Raw genomic sequence first — 9,239 nt, 5'->3', positions numbered from 1 at the left:
AGAGGCCGAATTTCCACTTGTTCTGGCCGACATCGGGAACCAGCCGAGTCGGACGCTTTACGGCGGAAGAGCCGATGGCACTTAGAAAATATTCGTTAAACTTGACAGGACCTCCAGGGGGAAGAGGCCGAATTTTCGCTCGTTCAGGCCGACCGGAGGAACCGGCCGAGTCGGACACCTTACGGCGGAAGAGCCGATGGCACTTAGAAAATATTCGCCAAAATGTTCCGGACCTCCAGGGGAAGAGGCCGAATTTTCACTTGTTCAGGCCGACCGGAGGAACCGGCCGAGTCGGACACCTTACGGCGGAAGAGCCGATGGCACTTAGAAAATATTCGTTAAACTTGACAGGACCTCCAGGGGAAGAGGCCGAATTTTCGCTCGTTCAGGCCGACCGGAGGAACCGGCCGAGTCGGACACCTTACGGCGGAAGAGCCGATGGCACTTAGAAAATATTCGTTAAACTTGACAGGACCTCCAGGGGAAGAGGCCGAATTTTCGCTCGTTCAGGCCGACCGGAGGAACCGGCCGAGTCGGACACCTTACGGCGGAAGAGCCGATGGCACTTAGAAAATATTCGTTAAACTTGACAGGACCTCCAGGGGAAGAGGCCGAATTTTCGCTCGTTCAGGCCGACCGGAGGAACCGGCCGAGTCGGACACATTACGGCGGAAGAGCCGATGGCACTTAGAAAATATTCGTTAAACTTGACAGGACCTCCAGGGGAAGAGGCCGAATTTTCGCTCGTTCAGGCCGACCGGAGGAACCGGCCGGGTCGGACACCTTACGGCGGAAGAGCCGATGGCACTTAGAAAATATTCGCCAAAATGTTCCGGACCTCAGGGGAAGAGGCCGAATTTTCACTTGTTCAGGCCGACCGGAGGAACCGGCCGGGTCGGACACGTTACGGCGGAACAGCCGTTGGCACTTAGAAAATATTCGTCAAAGTCGTCCGGACCTCCAGGGGAAGAGGCCGAATTTTCGCTCGTTCGGGCCGACCGGAGGAACCGGCCGGGTCGGACACGTTACGGCGCAACAGCCGTTCGCACTTAGAAAATATTCGTTAAACTTCACAGGACCTCCAGGGAAGAGGCCGAATTTTCGCTCGTTCGGGCCGACCGGAGGAACCGGCCGGGTCGGACACGTTACGGCGCAACAGCCGTTCGCACTTAGAAAATATTCGCCAAAGTCGTCCGGACCTCCAGGGGAAGAGGCCGAATTTTCGCTCGTTCGGGGCCCGACCGGAGGAACCAGCCGGGTCGGACACGTTACGGCGCAACAGCCGTTGGCACTTTGAAAATATTCGCCAAAATGTTCCGGACCTCCAGGGGAAGAGGCCGAATTTTCGCTCGTTCGGGCCGACCGGAGGAACCGGCCGGGTCGGACACGTTACGGCGCAACAGCCGTTGGCACTTTGAAAATATTCGCCAAAATGTTCCGGACCTCCAGGGGAAGAGGCCGAATTTTCGCTCGTTCAAGCCGACCGGAGGAACCAGCCGGGTCGGACACGTTACGGCGCAACAGCCGTTGGCACTTTGAAAATATTCGCCAAAATGTTCCGGACCTCCAGGGGAAGAGGCCGAATTTTCGCTCGTTCAAGCCGACCGGAGGAACCAGCCGGGTCGGACACGTTACGGCGCAACAGCCGTTGGCACTTTGAAAATATTCGCCAAAATGTTCCGGACCTCCAGGGGAAGAGGCCGAATTTTCGCTCGTTCGGGCCGACCGGAGGAACCGGCCGGGTCGGACACGTTACGGCGCAACAGCCGTTGGCACTTTGAAAATATTCGCCAAAATGTTCCGGACCTCCAGGGGAAGAGGCCGAATTTTCGCTCGTTCAAGCCGACCGGAGGAACCAGCCGGGTCGGACACGTTACGGCGCAACAGCCGTTGGCACTTTGAAAATATTCGCCAAAATGTTCCGGACCTCCAGGGGAAGAGGCCGAATTTTCGCTCGTTCAAGCCGACCGGAGGAACCAGCCGGGTCGGACACGTTACGGCGCAACAGCCCGTTGGCACTTTGAAAATATTCGCCAAAATGTTCCGGACCTCCAGGGGAAGAGGCCGAATTTTCGCTCGTTCGGGCCGACCGAGGAACCGGCCGGGTCGGACACGTTACGGCGCAACAGCCGTTGGCACTTTGAAAATATTCGCCAAAATGTTCCGGACCTCCAGGGGAAGAGGCCGAATTTTCGCTCGTTCGGGCCGACCGGAGGAACCGGCCGGGTCGGACACTTTACGGCGCAACAGCCGTTGGCACTTTGAAAATATTCGCCAAAATGTTCCGGACCTCCAGGGGAAGAGGCCGAATTTTCGCTCGTTCGGGCCGACCGGAGGAACCGGCCGGGTCGGACACTTTACGGCGCAACAGCCGTTGGCACTTTGAAAATATTCGCCAAAATGTTCCGGACCTCCAGGGGAAGAGGCCGAATTTTCGCTCGTTCGGGCCGACCGGGAGAACCAGCCGAGGCGGACACTTTACGGCGCAACAGCCGTTGGCACTTTGAAAATATTCGCCAAAATGTTCCGGACCTCCAGGGGAAGAGGCCGAATTTTCGCTCGTTCGGGGCCCGACCGGGAGAACCAGCCGAGGCGGACACTTTACGGCGGTTGAGCCGTTGGCACTTAGAAATTATTCAGACTTCCATCAAACACACATCGGCCTTTTGCCGTCACTGCCCGGGATGGGCACCGTGGTAGCTCGGACAGTTCGTGTGACAGCTTCCGCTGGCACTTAGAAAATTTTTAAAATGAAAATAAACAGTTCTGCACATACGTGCCGACTATATTTTGCGAAAGGGGGGGTAAAGTGATGAGTACACTAACTGGGGGGACCAAGTACATAAAGCCCACCCCTGGTACCTCAGAGAGGCCGAATTTTCGAATTCTGAGGCCGAGCTGGGGAACCAGACGAGGCGGACACTTTTCCGAGCGAGAGCCGATGGCACTTAGAAAATTTTCGGCTAAGTCGGCAGGACTTCCAGAGCGAGAGGCCGAATATTCGTCATCTGTGGCCGACCGGGGAACCAGCGAAGGCGGATAGGCGGTCACGGATGTCCCGCCGGCTGGTCCGCGGGCCAATTTGGGTCCCGTAATTTAGCGGTCGCGGTCCGGAATCCACGCCGGCCGGGGAACCAGCGCAGGCGGATAGGCGGTCACGGAGGTCCCGCCGGCTGGTCCGCGGGCCAATTTTGGTCCCGTAAGTGAGCGGCCGCGGCCCGGAATACACGCCGACCGGGGAACCAGCGAAGGCGGATAGGCGGTCACGGAGGTCCCGCCGGCTGGTCCGCGGGCCAATTGGGGTCCCGTAAATTAGCGGTCGCGGCCCGGAATTCGCGCCGGCCGGGGGGAACCAGCGCAGGCGGATAGGCGGTCACGGAGGTCCCGCCGGCTGGTCCGCGGGCCAATCGGGGTCCCGTAAGTTAGCGGTCGCGGCCCGGAATTCGCGCCGGCCGGGGAACCAGCGCAGGCGGATAGGCGGTCACGGAAGGTCCCGCCGGCTGGTCCGCGGGCCAATCGGGGTCCCGTAAGTTAGCGGTCGCGGCCCGGAATTCGCGCCGGCCGGGGAACCAGCGCAGGCGGATAGGCGGTCACGGAGGTCCCGCCGGCTGGTCCGCGGGCCAATCGGGGTCCCGTAAGTTAGCGGTCGCGGCCCGGAATTCGCGCCGGCCGGGGAACCAGCGCAGGCGGATAGGCGGTCACGGAGGTCCCGCCGGCTGGTCCGCGGGCCAATCGGGGTCCCGTAAGTTAGCGGTCGCGGCCCGGAATTCGCGCCGGCCGGGGAACCAGCGCAGGCGGATAGGCGGTCACGGAGGTCCCGCCGGCTGGTCCGCGGGCCAATCGGGGTCCCGTAAGTTAGCGGTCGCGGCCCGGAATTCGCGCCGGCCCGCAGCCACCGCCAGGCGGATAGGCGGTCACGGAGGTCCCGCCGGCCGGTCCGCGGGGGGAACTGCGCCCTCTGGCGGACACGCTATTGTAAATGAATGGGGTTTGGCACTTAGTGCATTTTTCGCCGAAGCCGACGAGCGCTCCGGGCGAGGAGGCCGGATTCTCGCCATCCGTGGCCGGCCGGGGAACCGGCCAAGGCGGATAGGCGGTCACGGGGGTCCCGCCGGCTGGTCCGCGGGCCAATTGGGGTCCCGTAAGTTAGCGGTCGCGGCCCGGAATCCGCGCCGGCCAGCAGCCACCGGGAGGCGGATAGGCTGTCACGGAGGTCCCGCCGGCTGGTCCGCGGGCCATTTAGGGTCCCGTAGGTGAGCGGTCGCGGCCCGGAATCCAGGCCGGCCAGGAGGCACCGCCAGGCGGATAGGCGGTCACGGAGGTCCCGCCAGCTGGTCCGCGGGCCATTTATGGTCCCGTAAGTTAGCGGTCGCGGCCCGGAATCCACGCCGGCCAGGAGGCACCGGCAGGCGGATGGGCGGTCACGGAGGTCCCGCCAGCTGGTCCGCGGGCCGTTTAGGGTCCCGTAAGTTAGCGGTCGCGGCCCGGAATCCACGCCGGCCAGGAGGCACCGCCAGGCGGGTAGGCTGTCACGGAGGTCCCGCCAGCTGGTCCGCGGGCCAATTAGGGTCCCGTAAGTTAGCGGTCGCGGCCCGGAATCCGCGCCGGCCAGCAGCCACCGCCAGGCGGGTAGGCTGTCACGGAGGTCCCGCCGGCCGGTCCGCGGGCCAATCAGGGTCCCGTAAGTGAGCGGTCGCGGCCCGGAATGCACGCCGGCCAGCAGGCACCGCCAGGCGGATAGGCGGTCACGGAGGTCCCGCCGGCCGGTCCGCGGGCCAATCAGGGTCCCGTAAGTGAGCGGTCGCGGCCCGGAATGCACGCCGGCCAGGAGGCACCGCCAGGCGGATAGGCGGTCACGGAGGTCCCGCCGGCCGGTCCGCTGGCCAATTACCTCCAGCCGAGCGGATATGAACTTTATTAGCACCTTCTACGAGATGGCGGAGCCTTATTCGACAACCAGCACCTCGGCTTAGCATTTTCCACGGCCCGCTGATCTTCCAGAAGACGTCCAGCCGGTTTCCTCCTCACATTTTAAGCCGGCCGAGGCTTCCGGCACCCCGGCTAAGCTTTCTCCACGGCCCGCTGAGCTTCCAGAAGACCTCCAGCCGGTTCTCCCGGTGCTTTCCTCCTCACGTTTTAAGCCGGCCGAGGCTTCCGGCACCCCGGCTAAGCTTTTTCCCACGGCCCGCTGAGCTTCCAGGGGACCTCCGGCCGGTTCTCCGCGCGCTTTCCTCCTCACTTTTAAGCCGGCCGAGGCTCCAGGCACCTCGGCTAAGCGTTTTGAACGGCCCGCTGAGCTTCCAGGGGACCTCCAGCCGGTTCTCCGCGCGCCCCCCTCCCAACTTTTTAAGCCGGCCGAGGCTCCAGGCACCCCGGCCAAGCCTTTCCCACGGCCCGCTGAGCTTCCAGGGGACCTCCAGCCGGTTCTCCGCGCGCCCCCCTCCCACCTTTTTAAGCCGGCCGAGGCTCCAGGCACCCCGGCCAAGCCTTTCCCACGGCCCGCTGAGCTTCCAGGGGACATCCAGCCGGTTCTCCGCGCGCCCCCCTCCTAACTCGACGCCCGAGGAGGCTCCAGGCACCCCGGCTGAGCCTTTTCGGCGGCCCGCTGATCTCCCGGAGGTCGCAACGGGGAATTGCCTCCCTCTCGCGGACACGGCGCGTAAATGCACCGCCTCTCGCACTTGGCGCACACTCACTCGCATCGCTACGCCTCCCGCGGCACTTTAAGCGACCGGGACCACCGCGAGCGCGGGCGATGACTAAGAGGCTCCCCGGCCGGCCTCGCGGAGCTCCGACGCTCCCCCGCGGGACTTCCGGCGGCCGGCCGGAGCCTCGGCACGGCTGCCGCACTCCCTAATAACACCCCGCGGGCCCCCGCGAGCCGAACGCTCGCTGCCGCGGGCGACCCGTGGTACCCCACGTGCCGAGGCGGACGCGTGACGGCGCGGGAGCCCTCGGCACTATATCACGGTCACGCATGTAGTCAAATCGTGTAAAATCACCGTTAGTTTATTCACAATATACGTAATAATTAAATACATATCAACACCGCGTATATTATTAATAAACATATGTATGTATTTATTTAATAATTAAATAAATATTAACATCGCGTATAATCATGCGGGCTCCGGGGGAAGGGGCCGATTTTTCGCCGTTCGTGGCCGACCGGGGAACCGGCGAAGGCGGACGCATCGCGGCGCGAGAGCCGTTGGCACTTTGGAAAAAAATAAAATAAAATTCGCCGACCGGGCTCCGGGGAAGAGGCCGATTTTTGGCCGTTCGTGGCCGACTTGGGAACCGGCGAAGGCGGACGCATCGCGGCGCGAGAGCCGTTGGCACTTTGAAAAAAAAAAAAAAAAAAAAAAAAAAAAAAAATTCGCCCACCGGGCTCCGGGGGAAGAGGCCGGCTTTTCGCCGTTCGCGGCCGACCGGGGAACCGGCGAAGGCGGACGCGCTCTCCAACGAGCCCCGCCGGCCGGAGGAAGTGCGCCCTCTGGCGGACACGCCGTTGTAAATGAATGGGGTTTGGCACTTAGTGCATTTTTCGCCCAAGTCGAAGCGCGCTCCGGGCGAGGAGGCCGGATTCTCGCCACCCGTGGCCGGCCGGGGAACCGGCCAAGGCGGATAGGCTTTCACGGAGGTCCCGCCGGCTGGTCCGCGGGCCGATTAGGGTCCCGCGAGTGAGCGGTGGCGGTCCGGAATCCAGGCCGGCCAGGAGGCACCGCCAGGCGGATAGGCTTTCACGGAGGTCCCGCCGGCTGGTCCGCGGGCCGATTAGGGTCCCGCGACGTGAGCGGTGGCGGTCCGGAATCCAGGCCGGCCAGGAGGCACCGCCAGGCGGATAGGCTTTCACGGAGGTCCCGCCGGCTGGTCCGCGGGCCGATTAGGGTCCCGCGAGTGAGCGGTGGCGGTCCGGAATCCAGGCCGGCCAGGAGGCACCGCCAGGCGGATACACTCTCTAACGAGCCCCGCCGGCTGGTCCGCCGGGGGAAGTGCGCCCTCTGGCGGACACGCCGTTGTAAATGAATGGGGTTTGGCACTTAGTGCATTTTTCGACCAGCGGCAACGCAGGCTGACGGGCGGCCGCTTCCGCGGGCCGGCACTACTCTACGGAGGCGCTAGCCGCCTCCGGTGGGGGCCGTGTGATCTCGCTGGATGCCCGAGGACCTTCCGCCAGGCCCGGCCCCAGCTTTTGCGCGCGCCCGGTCCTATTACCTGGTGGAAGCTGGAGGCCGGGGCTCGGCAGCTCGCTGCCCGGGGGACCTTCCGCGAGGCCCGGCCGCAGCTTTTACGCACGGCCGCTGCTATTCTCTGGCTCCGGCTTCGTCCCGGAGGGTGCTTGGGGAACGGCGGCGCACACCGCGAACGGCCGGTGGCGGTCGGCTGGTGGCGGTCGGGGGTGGCGCTTGGGGATGGCGCTTGGGGATGGTGGCGGTCGGCTGGTGGCGGTCGGCTGGTGGCGGTCGCCTTGTGGCGGTCGGGGGTGGCGCTTGGGGATGGTGGCTGTCGCCTTGTGGCGGTCGCCTTGTGGCGGTCGGGGGGTGGCGGTCGGGGATGGCGCTTGGGGATGGTGGCGGTCGGCTGGTGGCGGTCGGCTGGTGGCGGTCGGGGGTGGCGCTTGGGGATGGTGGCTGTCGCCTTGTGGCGGTCGGCTGGTGGCGGTCGGCTGGTGGCGGTCGGGGGTGGCGCTTGGGGATGGTGGCTGTCGCCTTGTGGCGGTCGGCTGGTGGCGGTCGCCTTGTGGCGGTCGGGGGGTGGCGGTCGGGGATGGCGCTTGGGGATGGTGGCTGTCACCTTGTGGCGGTCGGCTGGTGGCGGTCGGCTGGTGGCGGTCGCCTTGTGGCGGTCGGGGGGTGGCGGTCGGGGATGGCGCTTGGGGATGGTGGCGGTCGGCTGGTGGCGGTCGGCTGGTGGCGGTCGGCTGGTGGCGGTCGGGGGTGGCGCTTGGCGATGGTGGCTGTCGCCTTGTGGCGGTCGCCTTGTGGCGGTCGGGGGGTGGCGGTCGGGGATGGCGCTTGGGGATGGTGGCGGTCGGCTGGTGGCGGTCGGCTGGTGGCGGTCGGCTGGTGGCGGTCGGGGGTGGCGCTTGGCGATGGTGGCTGTCGCCTTGTGGCGGTCGCCTTGTGGCGGTCGGGGGGTGGCGGTCGGGGATGGCGCTTGGGGATGGTGGCGGTCGGCTGGTGGCGGTCGGCTGGTGGCGGTCGGGGGTGGCGCTTGGGGATGGTGGCTGTCGCCTTGTGGCGGTCGGCTGGTGGCGGTCGCCTTGTGGCGGTCGGGGGGTGGCGGTCGGGGATGGCGCTTGGGGATGGTGGCTGTCGCCTTGTGGCGGTCGGCTGGTGGCGGTCGCCTTGTGGCGGTCGGGGGTGGCGCTTGGGGATGGTGGCTGTCGCCTTGTGGCGGTCGGCTGGTGGCGGTCGCCTTGTGGCGGTCGGGGGGTGGCGGTCGGGGATGGCGCTTGGGGATGGTGGCTGTCGCCTTGTGGCGGTCGGCTGGTGGCGGTCGCCTTGTGGCGGTCGGGGGGTGGCGGTCGGGGATGGCGCTTGGGGATGGTGGCTGTCGCCTTGTGGCGGTCGGCTGGTGGCGGTCGCCTTGTGGCGGTCGGGGGTGGCGCTTGGGGATGGTGGCTGTCGCCTTGTGGCGGTCGGCTGGTGGCGGTCGCCTTGTGGCGGTCGGGGGGTGGCGGTCGGGGATGGCGCTTGGGGATGGTGGCTGTCGCCTTGTGGCGGTCGGCTGGTGGCGGTCGCCTTGTGGCGGTCGGGGGTGGCGCTTGGGGATGGTGGCTGTCGCCTTGTGGCGGTCGGCGGTGGTGGTTTGGGACCGGCGTCCGGCGCAAAGTGCGTGTTGCGCGGGCCGGAGAAAATTTAGGCCAGGGGCCCGCCGCTGGAGAATTTTTTAGGTACCAGGGGTGGATTTTTTTTGTCACCGCAGGAGGGGGACGTTGCCTCCGTCCGTGTCCGACGGAAAGTGCGTGTTGCGCGGGCCGGAGAAAGTTTAGGCCAGGGGCCCGCCGCTGGAGAAATTTTTAGGTACCAGGGGTGGATTTTTTTTGTCACCGCAGGAGGGGGACGTTGCCTCCGTCGGTGTCCGGCGGAAAGTGCGTGTTGCGCGGCCCGGAGAAAGTTTAGGCCAGGGGCCCGCCGCTGGAGAAATTTTTAGGTACCAGGGGTGGATTTTTTTTGTCACCGCAGGAGGGGGACGTTGCCTCCGTCGGTGTCCGGCGGAAAGTGCGTGTTGCG

The sequence above is a fragment of the Syngnathus scovelli genome, unplaced genomic scaffold, assembly GCF_024217435.2.
Source record: "Syngnathus scovelli strain Florida unplaced genomic scaffold, RoL_Ssco_1.2 HiC_scaffold_333, whole genome shotgun sequence".
NCBI lineage: Eukaryota > Metazoa > Chordata > Actinopteri > Syngnathiformes > Syngnathidae > Syngnathus > Syngnathus scovelli.
Note: the sequence above shows the minus strand (reverse complement) of the source record.